The following is a 13799-nucleotide window of genomic DNA, read 5'->3' on the forward strand; positions in this document are numbered from 1 at the left end:
AGGCCTTGGAGAGCTGCCTCACCCCTTTCACATTGTGAAGACATAGAAGGACCGCACCATCTACGAACCAGGAACCAGGCCTTAGCCAGATAACAACCTTGATATGTGCCTTGGTCTTGGACTTCTCAGCTTGCAGAAGTTTGAAGAATATGTGTTCTGTATAAGCTACCCAGTTTATGGTATTTTATTTTAGCACCCTGAACATTCTAAGACAGGCCTTTCAGAAGGTGATAAGCAGGAGGGAGGCTGTCAGGATAGGACCTACTCCAATCTGCATGGTACCCTTATACAAAGAGAAAATTTGGATGCACAGAGAAACAACACTCACACACACACAGGAGAATGAGCACTTGAGGACCCAGCAAAAAAGGTGACTATCTGCAAGCCAAGGACAGAAGCCTCAGAAGAAATCAGCTCGGCTGACACAGGTTTTAGGGTGAAAGAGTTTGATTCTCAGCAAGATCATCTCAAGGTACATGCCTTCACTACTACATTCTCATGAATCAGAAAAGATACTATGTTATCCCAACCTTATTACCTGAAATTATTTTTCAAATACAGCACCAACGCTCAGTGACAGTGTTGGGGCTCAGAGAATAATACCCCCAAATATGCCACCTGGGACTTTTAAATAGAGAGTCCCTGGAAAGCAGCAAATGCAAGGGAAGGCCTTTTCTGAAGTCATCCTATCTACCTCCAAACCAGATCGGCCAAAGAGGATCACCACCATTGCCTTCGCAGCTTTTACTGAAGCAGATTATTAACCAAGGCAGATTAAACTCATCCCAGAGGAAGAAACTGAAAATCAAGTATCATACCCAGAGCCCAGAAGAAACTTTCTCCAGGCCATTGTGTATTCTCTGGGCTCATTCTCTTTCTTAAAAAATCACTACATATCTAAAATTGTGCGTAGTCCCCTCTACCCACTTCCCTTTCCCTATGAAGAGGATATCAAACCTCAACCATCTAGCTCCTCCTTGAGTTTCATATTTTGTACGGCTCCTATGAAAATATGAATGTTAATAAATTTGTTTTGTTTTTTGAAATGGGAGTCTCATTATGTTGTGCAGGCTGGCCTAGAACCCTGGATCCTACTGCCTTAGCCTGCCAAGTAGCTGGAACTACAGGTATGCACTAACACATCAGCTTTTGCTAATAAATATACCCTCTTGTTAATTTGTCTATTTTTCATTTGTTTCAGCAGACTCAATTATTGAACCTTCAGAGGGAAAGTTTGAACTTCCATATAATAGCCAAATATCTAGGGCAATAAAATTCTGGTACCAGGGATCAAACTCATGACCTTGTGCTTCCAAGGCAGGTGGCAGAACCACTGAGCTAAATCCCTGGCCCCCAAGGGAAGTAAAATTCTGAATAAGAGCCAAAAGAAATGATAGACAACATAAACAGGTCCACAAGAAATCTAGATACTGGAATTGTTAGAGGCAAACTGTAAAACAATAATGGCCCCAAAATAATCACAGAGAACCTATTCACATGAAGTTTATCACAATGTTTTTATAATTGTTCTGACTTTTAGTTATTGTTAATCTCATTAACTATGCTTAATTTATAAATTAAGCTTTATCATATGCATTTTTAGAGAAAAAAATAGTATAAGTAGGGTTTGGAATCATCCCTAGTTTCCAGGCATCCACTGAGGGCCTTGGAAGTATCTCTTATTCAGAAGTGGGGACTGCAGGATTGTGCTTACATCCTCTTGTCAACCTCCCTAATGACACTGTTTATCTTACCATGTTTTATCTGGAATCATTTCCAGATCCTTAAGGGAGTTTCTAGCTTCAGGTTTACCACTCATGGATGAATCTGTCATTACTGCCTGAGGTTTTCATTTCCCTCATTTGAAATGTCTCTCATTCCTATTCTGCCCAATTTCTTTACAGTGTTTTGCCATTTTGCCTCAATTCTTTCTATATCTCACCTCATGTCATTCACACTAGTATTATTTATGTCTTAGGATAAATACATTTCCATACAGAAACTCTTTAAAGATAACAGGAAACTACAAAAGTGCTTTAGGATGGGATAGTAGAGAAAGCTGTAAGTAGAGTGGACAGAGACCAGGTAGTAGCACATGCCTGTGATCCCAGTTACTTATGAGCCAAAGGTGGAAGGACTGTGAATTTGAGGCCAACCTGGGTAACTTGAATGAGACTGTATTTCAAATAAAAAAATAAAAAGAAGTTTAGAGTTGGCAGAGCTGGAGCAATGCTTTCCATGGTCTGCCTTATGTTGTTGAGTTTTGAAGTATGTGTCATATTCTGCCTCCTCCATCAGAGAGGAGAGGCCATGATGTCTAGGAGCAAAGGCTTGGAATCTGACACATCTTAATCCAGACCACCACCTACTAGCTCTTACATATTTTCTGAGTCTCAATTCATCCTCTGTCATTTGGAAATGACCATCCTTAAAATACTTCTGGGTGAATATTAAATATGATAATTTTTGTAATGTGGTTAACACAGTGCTTTTTCTAAAACTAACAGTGATCTATATACATGGACATTCATCTACATTCCTAACAAATTCATATGAATATATGTGTGCATATGATTAATACTGTATCGAAATGATCAGATGATTTGTTTCTCTCTGTCTACTTAAATACCCAACTCTCTCTCCTCCCATTCCCAGACAGTAGGCTCCTATAATTTATTCATGTATATCTCTCTAATACTGCCACATTGTAATTACTCAAAAATGTTTGTTAAATTGTTGATAAACTAAGTATGGCCAGTTCTTAAGAGCATCTGAACAGGGTGGGGGGACCCCAAAACAGTAACATTCTAAAACCTTTCAATTAAGTCATTCAAATTCCAAAGGTTGATAGGATTATAAGCTACTTCTCTCCCTTCCTCTTCCCCACATGAAGACCAGAAAAGTATTTATGGATCAATCTGAGCCCAAGTTGGAGAATCTTTTCTGAGACACAGTTGAAAGTTGACTAAAGGACAAATTCTGTGGCTGAGTTGGCCTTATCAGTGCTCTGCCCACCAAGCAGTTCCTCCAAGTATTTGAATTTGTGAGCCTTCACATAGAAACTACACAGGCATTTGCTGCTCATAGTTGGCTTATATTTTGTGAGAACCTAGAATTTTTTTTTTTTTTTGTATCAGGGATTGAACTCAGGACCTTGCACTTGTGAGGCAGGAGTGGTACCACGGAACTAAATCCCCGGCCTGGGAGCCTGAATTTTAATAAATAGCACAAGTAGACAAAGTTAAGAGCTCTCTGTGGACTCACCTTAGTGATCCTGCTTCTGCGCCTCACCTCCCTCCAGTAGTGATTTGGCTTAACATTGAAGCTAAGACTACTGAGAGCTCTTTGGAGTACAGTGTATTAGTGAGCTTTCCTGTTGCTGAGACCAAATTACTGATACCCGTGACTCAATGGAGGAAATGGTTTATTTGACTCATGGTTTCAGAGGGTTCAGTACATGGTCAGCTAGCTCCAAAGCAGGAATGTCATACAGAAAGCCATGGTGGAGCAAAGCTATTTAGCTCATGATGACTGGGAAGCAGATCAGTGCCAGGGAGAAAAGGGTGAGGAGCTAGATACAGACTCCAAAAGTCACATCGTGACCCATCCAGTTATACCCAGAAGTGTGCTTACCAATCCCTGAGATGGCTCCTAAGCCAACCAATTTGATGAGCTTAACTGCCATATAGAGTAGAACTTGATTATCTTCATAAGGCAAAATCTCTTGTGCCTGAGAGGTCAGCTCTAGCATCCATTGCCAGGCAGTACTAATGCCGCCTCCTTCTGTACACTAAAGCAGCAAAGCATTAGGTGTTGCTACCAGCTCCTAACCTACCTTTCCCCTTACATTTTCTTTACTAATGAATATATTCATAATAAGATTTTCAAAACAAAGAAACTGCCCATGTTTGTTAAAGTATTTTAACTAAATTTTAATCTTATTAATTTATTTTATATAAATCCAACAGTGCAAGAGAGAGAGAGATAAAGAGAGATCTTGGATTATTCTTTCTTTTCTAGGTATATTTTTTAGTCAGCTGGAAAAACTGACAATGACACTTAGTGGATATGTGAAATTTGCTGACAGTGCTATCTGCCACTGAAAAGTCATCCGATCCATTCCTCCTTTCCTCCACTGCTCCTCTAATTTTTATAAACATGTCCTCTTAGTTTGGCCAATGTGTATGGAGCAAGATAGGGAAAATGTTCAATCACAAGCAGTATGTCTTTTCCTGTTATGATAGGGGGCATCTGAATTTGTGTTAAAGAGAGTTTTCTTTAAAGGAGGGGCTTGTCCACAGCTGCTGGGGGAAAATCCATGACATCATTTTATTGGAAATGGGTGTTCTTCCTCTAGGTTTCTGCCACTCCTATAGTCTGAACTCCTGGAAAGTTTTTAAGCATTTTCCAAAATACAATGCATGCCACACAAGGTTGTCTGGCAGATCTCAGATAATCTTTCTCCAGCCAGGATTAAGGCAGATAAGAAATAACTTGGACTTTCAAAATGGTGTTGCCCACTGGAAGCCGGTAAGGTAAATCTTGCCATCAGATCCACATTTGGCCTACATGACGCTACAAAGTCAGGACTTTAAAAAAAGCATATAAAGCACAATTTCTGGCTTATCAGAAAAATAAAGCCACATAGCAATATAGGTCCACATTCCTGCATTTCCCTAAGGGGCAGGGGCTGTGTTCCAGCACCTCCTTTAGATGGGGAGAATTCTCAGTCACTGAAGACCCCCGGCCCTATCCTCCACTGGACCTACACGTTACCTGCCTATTTCACACAGGCATTTGAATAAACAGCTTCTTTACAATGCTATTTTCTCTCATATTTAAATAATTGTTCAGTTGGTACTCATTTCAAGTAGGTTGGATTGTTGAATTTGTAAACAGTGCTGTTCTTATAAAATCTTGTTTTCTAGCCAGTAATACTCTCTTAGGTGTTAGGTTCCTTAAGTTCTTCATGTTATAGTCTCCATATTGTGTACATATATTTTATCTTCCAAACCATTTCCTAGTTTTAGAGAGAGTAGTTACTTGAAACTTGAAAGGCATCTTAGAGGAGGTGTCAATATATTGTGAAAAGCAATCTTTAGTAAACTTTTATTTGAGTTTTGTTTAGTTTTTTTCAGATTGGTTTGTTGATTTACTTCTCTGAATTTCAGATTCTCTCAGGTTCTATTTATTTATTTATTTATTTATTTATTTATTTATTTATAGACAGGGTCTCACTATGTACCCCCGGCTGCCATTGAACTCACAGGAATCCTCCTGTCTCAGCCTCCTGAGTGCTAGGATTGATTACAGGCATGCACCACCATCCCCTGCCATTCTCTCAGTTTCTGACCTTCAGGCAAAAGTGGATACGTGGAGTTCTGCTACATTATTGAGAGAAGACCTCATTCCAATCTGAACAGGAGGCAGCTGACACAGCCCTCTGGGGAGAGCAGTCATCATCAGCCGTGAGGGACAGTAAAAGGCCTTACTAGGTTCTTTTATTTTCTTGGCGCAACAAGGATCTCCTCCCCAACCTCTCTCTCTCTCTCTCTCTCCCTTCCTCCCTCCCTCCCTCCCTCCCCCTCCCTCTCCCCCTCCCTCCTGTTTTTTTCTTCCATACCTGGCTTCTCACATTCTGTCTTCACAAACTTCTTTTTCTTCTTTTCTGAATTAAAAGATGAGAACAGAAGATTCTACTTTCATATCTGGAAATTAAAACTCACCAAATTTTTACCCAAACATTTCCTTCCATTCTTTCCCCCAAATTTACCTAATATCCATATCAATAATATGCCTGTTTCCTATACTAGTATATATGTGATCATTCCAACATGAAGTATTGAAGTACTTCCCTGCCCACAGAGCTGCAGAGGGTACAGGATAAGAACTAAGGGCCTTCTTCTTGGTCTTTAAAATCTCTCCCTTCAAAGTCCTGTGTCTTTCACACTTGAAAACCACGTAAATAGGAGCAGCCTTACAGACTCGTAATAAGTTCCTATAACACAGTGGGACAGATGCCACAAAACAGATATGAAGGAAATACAATGAAGACACAAAGAGGAGGAATAAACTGTTCTGCAGGATTTCCAAGAGCAAATTCTAGGGAGAAGAGGAACAAGGTCTAGAAGATGACAATACCTTTTCCCAGCACAGAAAGCGAAGTGGGTACTCTAGGCAGAGGAAAGAGCATATGTAACAGTACCAAGTCTTGACAGCCATGTCGGCAGTTGAGAAAATGCTGGGAATGGCAGTGTAGCCTAAGCAGAAAGTAAATAATATCAGGCATCTGCAGTAACCCATTATTGTAAGAAATGCTGACTAAACTCAGGTGGTGGCAGAAGGGAGGGAGAAAGGGACTAATGCAGGTTCAAGTGGGAAATGAGGGGCTGGCAGCAGCTAGGGCAACTGAGGTTTCCACCTGGGAGAATTGCTGTGTGCTAACATAATTATCAGAAAAGGAAAACCTAGCAGGCAGCAAATCTGAGGTCAGCCAGCAGAGTCTACTGAATGACCTTTGGCTAAACCCAAATAAATGCTCTTTACCTTTTTCTGATATGACCACCTTCTTCTCTTCCTTGACATTCTCTTTTCTCTTAGTTGCCAAGTATGATATTCGGAAATACATATTGGGTTATCTTCCAATTTCTGGCCATATATCCTCTAAAATCTGGGCACTCTTCAAAGTGCTAAGTGTCTTATCAACTAAGAAAAGCTCGGGCCCTGATGGCTTCACTGCTGAATTCTACAAGACATTTAGAGAGGAACTGCTGCCACTACTGTTGAAACTCTTCAATGAAATTGAAAGGGAACCAATACTCCCAAATTCATTCCTGGAAGCAAGCATCACCTTGATCCACAAAGCAGAGAAAGACCCAACTGAAAAAGAGAACTATAGGCCAATCTCACTAATGAACATAGATGCAAAAATCCTTCATAAGATAATGGCAAACAGAATTCAGAAGATCATAAAGAAGATCATACACCCTGATCAAGTGGGATTCATCCCAGGGATGCAGGGATGGTTCAATATACGAAAATCAATTAATGTAATACACTATATCAATAGAGCCAAGGACAAAAACCATATGATTATCTCCATAGATGCAGAAAAAGCATTTGACAAAATCTAACATGCATTTAGGATAAAATCCCTGCAAAAAATTGGAATAGATGGTCTCTACCTCAAACTGATAGAAACCATCTATGAAAAACCAACAGCCAATATCATACTAAATGGTCAAAAACTGAAATCCTTCACACTCAAATCAGGAACAAGACAAGGATGTCCACTATCACCACTCTTCTTCAATATAGTTCTGGAAACTTTAGCCACAGCAATTAGACAAGAGAAAGAAATAAAAGGAATAAAGATAGGAAATGAAGAAGTCAAACTGTCATTATTTGCAGATGACATGATACTCTATATAGAAGACTCCAAGAATTCCACCAAAAGTCTTCTAGACTTAATAACCAAATTCAGTCAAGTAGCTGGTTACAAGGTCAACACACAAAAATCAACAGCTTTCCTCTACACCAATGACAGACTCACTGAGAGAGAAATGGGGCAAATAATTCCGTTCACAATAGCATCCAAAAAACTGAAATACCTAGGAATCATCCTAACGAAAGAAATCAAAGACCTCGTCTCTGAAAACTATGGCATTCTGAAAAGAGAGATTGAAGATGATATCAGAAAATGGACAGACATCCCCTGCTCCTGGGTAGGAAGGATTAATAGAGTGAAAATGGCCATACTTCCAAAACTGCTATATAGATTTAATGCAATTCCAATTGAGATCCCACCAGCATACTTCATAGACCTCGAGAAAACAATCCAAAAATTCATTTGGAGCAATAAGAGACCCAGAATAGCAAAAGCAATTCTAGGTAATAGGGACATGGCAGGGGGTATCACAATCCCCAACCTGCAACTCTACTACAAAGCTACTGTGATGAAACAGCATGGTACTGGCAAAGAAACACACTTGAGGACCAGTGGAACAGATTAGAAGAGGCAGAAACAATGCCAGACACACTCAGCCATCTCATCTTCGATAAAGGAGCCAAACAGCCTCACTGGAGGAAAGATAGCCTCTTTAATAAATGGTGCTGGAAAAATTGGGCTTCAACTTGCCAAAGATTAAAACTAGGCCTATATCTCTCACCATGCACTAAACTACAATCAAAATGGATTAAAGATCTAAATATTAAAATAGAAACTCTGAGCCAGTTGGAACAGAGGTTAGGTAGAACCCTTGAAGACATCGGTGTAGGTAAAGATTTTATGAACAAAACCTCAGTTGCTCGTGAACTAGCACAAACAATCAACAAATGAGATCTCTTCTTATTAAAAAGCTTGTGCACAGCAAGAGAAACCACCAGCAGTGTGAAGAGACAATCCACAATGTGGGAAAAAATCTTCACCTGCTCTTCATCAGACAAAGGTCTACTATCTCGAATCTATAAAGAACTTAAAAAGATCAGACCTCCCAAATTTAAAGACCCAATCAAAAAATGGGCATCTGAAATGAACAGACATTTCTCAGACAAAGAAGTAGAAATAGCAAATAAATACATGAAAAAATGTTCTACATCACTGGTCATTCGAGAGATGCAAATGAAAACAATGCTGAGATTCCACTTCACTCCAGAAAGAATGGCTGCTATCATGAAATCAACCAATAACAAATGCTGGCGGGGCTGTGGGGAAAGAGGAACCCTGCTCCACTGCTGGTGGGAGTGTAGACTGGTGCAACCACTGTGGAAATCAGTATGGAGATACCTCAAAGAACTAGGACTGGAATTCCCATTTGACCCCGCTATTCCACTGCTGGGGATCTTCCCCAAAGAATTCAAAGAATCATACCACAGTGATATATGTGCACCCATGTTCATAGTAGCACAGTTTGTAATAGCTAAAACTTGGAAACAGCCCAAATGACCATCAACTGGAGACTGGATAAAGAAAATGTGGTTTTTTAATAAAATGGAGTACTACTCAGCCATCAAAAATGAGAAATTAGAGACATTTATAGCTAAGTGGATGCACATTGAGGCGATACTCTTAAATGAAATAAATAGGACACAGATGTGTAAATACCGAATAGTTTCTCTGGTGTGAGAAACTGAAAGTGTAAATAAGGATTAAATGTATAATAGGTAATGTGAAATAGGAAGAAAAGAGGCAAAGGGGAAGGAAGTGGGAGGGCTAGGGGAAAGGATAGAAGGGAATGGGATTCATATGAGAAAATGGAAAAACAGGAACAAAATCTTTGTAAATAGGGAGGACTGGAGGGGTTGAAGGGAGGGCTGGGCAAGGGTGAAAAATAAGAACCAAGAGAGACTATGTAAAGGTGCAAATTTCCAATGATGAATGTCATTATATTGTATACCTAAAATGTACCAATGATTAGAATGAATAATCGATAATGTAAAATAGGAAGAAAAGGTCCAAAGGGGTAGGGGTAGTGGGAGGGGCAGGGGAAAGGGAAGAAGGGAAAGGAAAAATGCTGAGAAATGGACAAAATGGAAATAAAGTCTTTGTAAATAGGGAAGGGTGGAGGGTGTGAAGGGAGGGCTAGGAATGGGGCAAAAATAAGAACCAAGATGCATCATGTAAAGGTACAATTCCCAATGAGAAATGTAATTGTGTTGTATACCTACAATGTACCAATAAAAGAATTTAATACAAAAAAAAAGTGCTAAGTGTCTTTCTTCTATGCTTGGAAGACAACTGATAGCCAGCAGCCCTTTAGGTAGCTCCAGGATGGGGGCTGGTCACAGGGAAGACCAGGCAAGATTAGAGGGCTGAACTTTCACCTCTGTCCCCTAACCTCTGGGGAGGGGAGAAGGGCTAAAAGTCAAATTGATCACCAAAGGCCAATGGCTTTATCAATTATGCCTATGTAATGAAGCTGCAATAGAAGAGAGGAACTCAGAAAGGTAAGAGAAAGACAATGAAATTATAATTTTTAAAATATACTCTTTAAAAACCCCTGTAGCTTCAAGACACAAAGTTACTCATGGCTGTAATGCCTTTTTTTACCCTTGTCCAGTCTTCTTATTTTTAAATTCCTAAGAATTCTGAAGATTCAATAGGTCTGTAAATTGAGCCTGTACTTTTCTTCTACTACTATAGTTCTGTGAATTCTACAGACCTGCATCCCTGAGGAAAGAGTATTACTAATTGGGTACCATATTTCTAAACTTCAAAGCCATGTAAGTGTTTGTATTTTAACCTAGCTAACTGTCTAAGGGTTATGGCTTGGGTCTAGATGTCCCCACAAGGCCTCATGTGGTCATAGGTGGGGCTTTTTCAGAGGTGGCTGGATCTAGAGTGTGTGATCCTAGAGTTGATTCATGGTACACTGGTAGGCTCAAGGGCACTAGGATTAAGGGTGTGAGTGCTACTTCCCCTAAGTAGTCTAGATAAGATAAAAGGGGCCGAAAAACAATGTCAAGGTCCCTTGTTGCTTTTGCTGTCTTCTGCATGCAATGAACTGTTTCTCACTGTTCTGCTCCTCTGCCATGTGCCACTCTGCTTTAGAACCAGCCAACTATGGTCTGAAACCTCTATGAAATGTGAACCAAATAAACCTTTCCTTTTTTAACTTTTGTTGTTTGGTATTTCGTCTCAGCAATGAGAAAAGTAGCTAAGACACTAACTAATGGGTAATCTAACAGACATGAGGAATATATCTCCAGCCTGTGGCCCAACATGTGGCCCTTGACAGCTAAAATGTGGCCCACAAGATTGTAAACTTTTAACATGATTATGTGATTTTTAGCAATGTTTTTCATGACCTTATTGTGTGGTGCTTCAGCAGGGAGTTTGTAGGTAACAAAGGAACACTGTCACTGAGGGGAAGGCACAGTACAATGCTGACTCTGCCTCCCACGGCCTGCCACACAGTCCAGCCGAAGGCCTCTTGCAAGTATGGATAGTAGTATCTCACCCCACCTACATGTGTGTGTCTATGAAGACAAGCATTTACTATTACTAAGCAGACATGTAAGCTTTCTCACTTAATTATTAAAGTTGGGCAACCACTTTCATCAAAACAGATATTGCTGTATTAGCTTCATGATACAAGGTCAAATATCTCACCAGTTTTATGTTTATGTCATCCTCCTTTTAAAGTGTCATAATAAATACTGAAAAAGAAAGTTTTGTACACATACATTAACTATAGTATATTTTATATGCATCCCAAGACAATTCCTCTTCACTCAGTGTGGACTAGGCAAGTCAAAAGGGTGGACTAGGCAAGTCAAAAGGATGGATACTCATATCCTAGATCATCTGTCTTGAGGATGTCCCCAGGAACACACAAGTAATTCTCAATACCAGATCATAATGTACCTCACCTTGGAGCCCCTGCCCTCCTTTCTGAGTATATTTTTATTTTATTGTGTGTAATCAATCTGCCTGTGCCTCTCACTCATGTGTCCTGAAATGATTTTCTGTGACAAAAGTTGACAAACTACTCCATGGGGGAGATGAATTGAGGTTCCCATCTCCTCTTGGGGGAGCTTCTTAAACCCCATCCAGAGCCAAAGCCTTCATAAAACCCCAAAAGGACAGAGGCCAGAGAACTTCTGAGTGCTAACACATGGAGGACTCTGGAGGGCAGTAAGCCAGAGAGGGCATAGAAGGCCTGCCTCCATGCTCTTGTACCCTGCTTTGTGGAACTCTTCATCTGTATCCTTTGTAACAAAACAGCAAACATCAGTGTGTCCCTGAGTTCTGTGAGACAGTCTAGCAAATTAATCAAACCCAAGGAGAGAATTATGGCTACCTTAATTTATAGCTTGCTGGAAGCACAAGTCACACCCTGGGGTTTGTGGTTGCCTTCTGAAGTGTGGAGCAATCTTAGGCACTGAGTCCTCAAACTGTGGAATCTGATGCTATTTCCAGGCAGTTAGTGTCTGATTATAATTGAATTAAAGGACATCGGTTGCTATCTGCTGCTGCATAATTAATTGCTTAGTTGCTAGTGGGGAATAATCCCCACACCTCTTGAGGTCACTGATGGCTTCTGTGTTAATTATTGTGACGTGAGAGTAGAGGAAAAGCAGCTTTTGTTTTCTACAGCAAGATACCACTCTTCTAAATTTCCTCTTACTTATCACGTCCCTCCTTTCCTTCCTGGAGTATGGAGGAAAAGGAGAAATAAAAGGCAGTTTCTGGTTTTGGCCCTATGCTCTCTCATTTCTGGTAATTTCCAACCTCACAGATCTTCATTTACTGGCTACGGACTCATGATTTCTAACTCCAAGTTTCACCCTACATCTCACCCATCAGTTCCAGTTTCTGTGCAACTGGCTAGTGCACATTTCCTCCTAGTATCATGTAGGTTCCTCAATCCAAAACTGTACTCACTTTCTTCTTCTCATGTGCACTCGCTCAGCAAATGACCCCTTCGTTCACTGAGCACCCTGACTCCTCTGGTCTCCTAACTCCTGTGAGTGCAGGACCATTCCAGGTAGGGTCATGTCAAGCACAGCGTGTGCCATACACATAGCAGACACTCAAACACTGGTGCAATGAGCAAAAGAAGCAGAATAGGCCCATAGGGTCCTGGTGTTTGTCAACCCTCATGGAATGTAAGTCAACGTCAACCCTTTGCCCATCCCACTGTAGCCTAAATTAATCAAATTAGGCACCATTTGCTTCAGAAAGCTTTTCCTGACCACTACCTGTCCTCCTTCCCTGGTCTGTTGATTCTTATAATTACCTGCACACACTTTAACCACACTGTAAAGCAGTGGTGGCAAATCTATGGCATGAGTGGTACAGTGGGTGCACAGAGCCCTCTCCGTCAGCATGTGAGCCAAGTTGCCCCAGCTGAGGTTTGAAAATTATCAGCATCCATAAAACAGCTAAGATCACATTAATTGTGCAAAAGCATGTCAAATGCAAACCTTTACCTTTCAATAAAAAGCCATTTGTATCACTGAAAGCTCTGTTATTGTATTTTTCTTTTAAGACAAAAGATGTTAATGTATGGGCTTTTTTCCAAACTAAAACATCAGTATTCAGGTTTAGTTGCAGTGTTGGCACTTTGGGATACATAAGTGGGTTTTGGGTTGCAGTTTGGGCACTTGGTCTCTAAAAGATTCACCATCACTGCCATGGGGTATGGTCTCGACATCAAATTTACTTACCAGTTCCTTGAGGAAGGAACCAGATGTTGTTTTTATATTCTGGTGACTACTTGTTCAGTGGAAAGAAGGGCAGATATTCTGTGTGCAGTGTCCAGAAAATATTTGAAAAGGAATGCAGAGTACAGAAGAGAGCTGTGTCAGAAAGGGATGTGAATTGTTCATGGAGATGCCATGGGGGTGACTTCTCTTGCCTTGGAAGATGTGGTGGATTAACTAATGGTCAACTTGGGACAACCAGCTGAACTGAATCAGCATGGTGGTTCTGGGTGTGGAAGACCCACATGAGAATTGTTGCTGATGGGATAAGAGGAGAACTGGAGGGGAAGATTGTTTGCTGTTGATTTTCCTGGAGAAGCTTGCCATGGCTGGTTTTCTTGATACAAACTCAGCTGTTTGCATCGTCAGAGAAGCATAGGTCCTCACTGGTGCTGGGGATGGCTGCTGCGCTTGTCCATGGATCTCTGGTCTTCGCCTAGAGCATCACTTCCTGGCTCCAGTGCAGATCCCTCAGCCTGGAGGCACAGACACTTCACCCTCCACCCCTCTACCCCCCACCTCCACTGGCACAGACTTTTTAGCTTCCACCACTGGCCCTTGGGCCTTCCCGGTACAGATCCTCGACACAGACT

Source organism: Heterocephalus glaber, unplaced genomic scaffold (genome assembly GCF_053883595.1).
Source record: "Heterocephalus glaber isolate CG9 unplaced genomic scaffold, H.glaber_assembly_v1.0 deba00001538, whole genome shotgun sequence".
Classification (NCBI taxonomy): Eukaryota; Metazoa; Chordata; class Mammalia; order Rodentia; family Bathyergidae; genus Heterocephalus; species Heterocephalus glaber.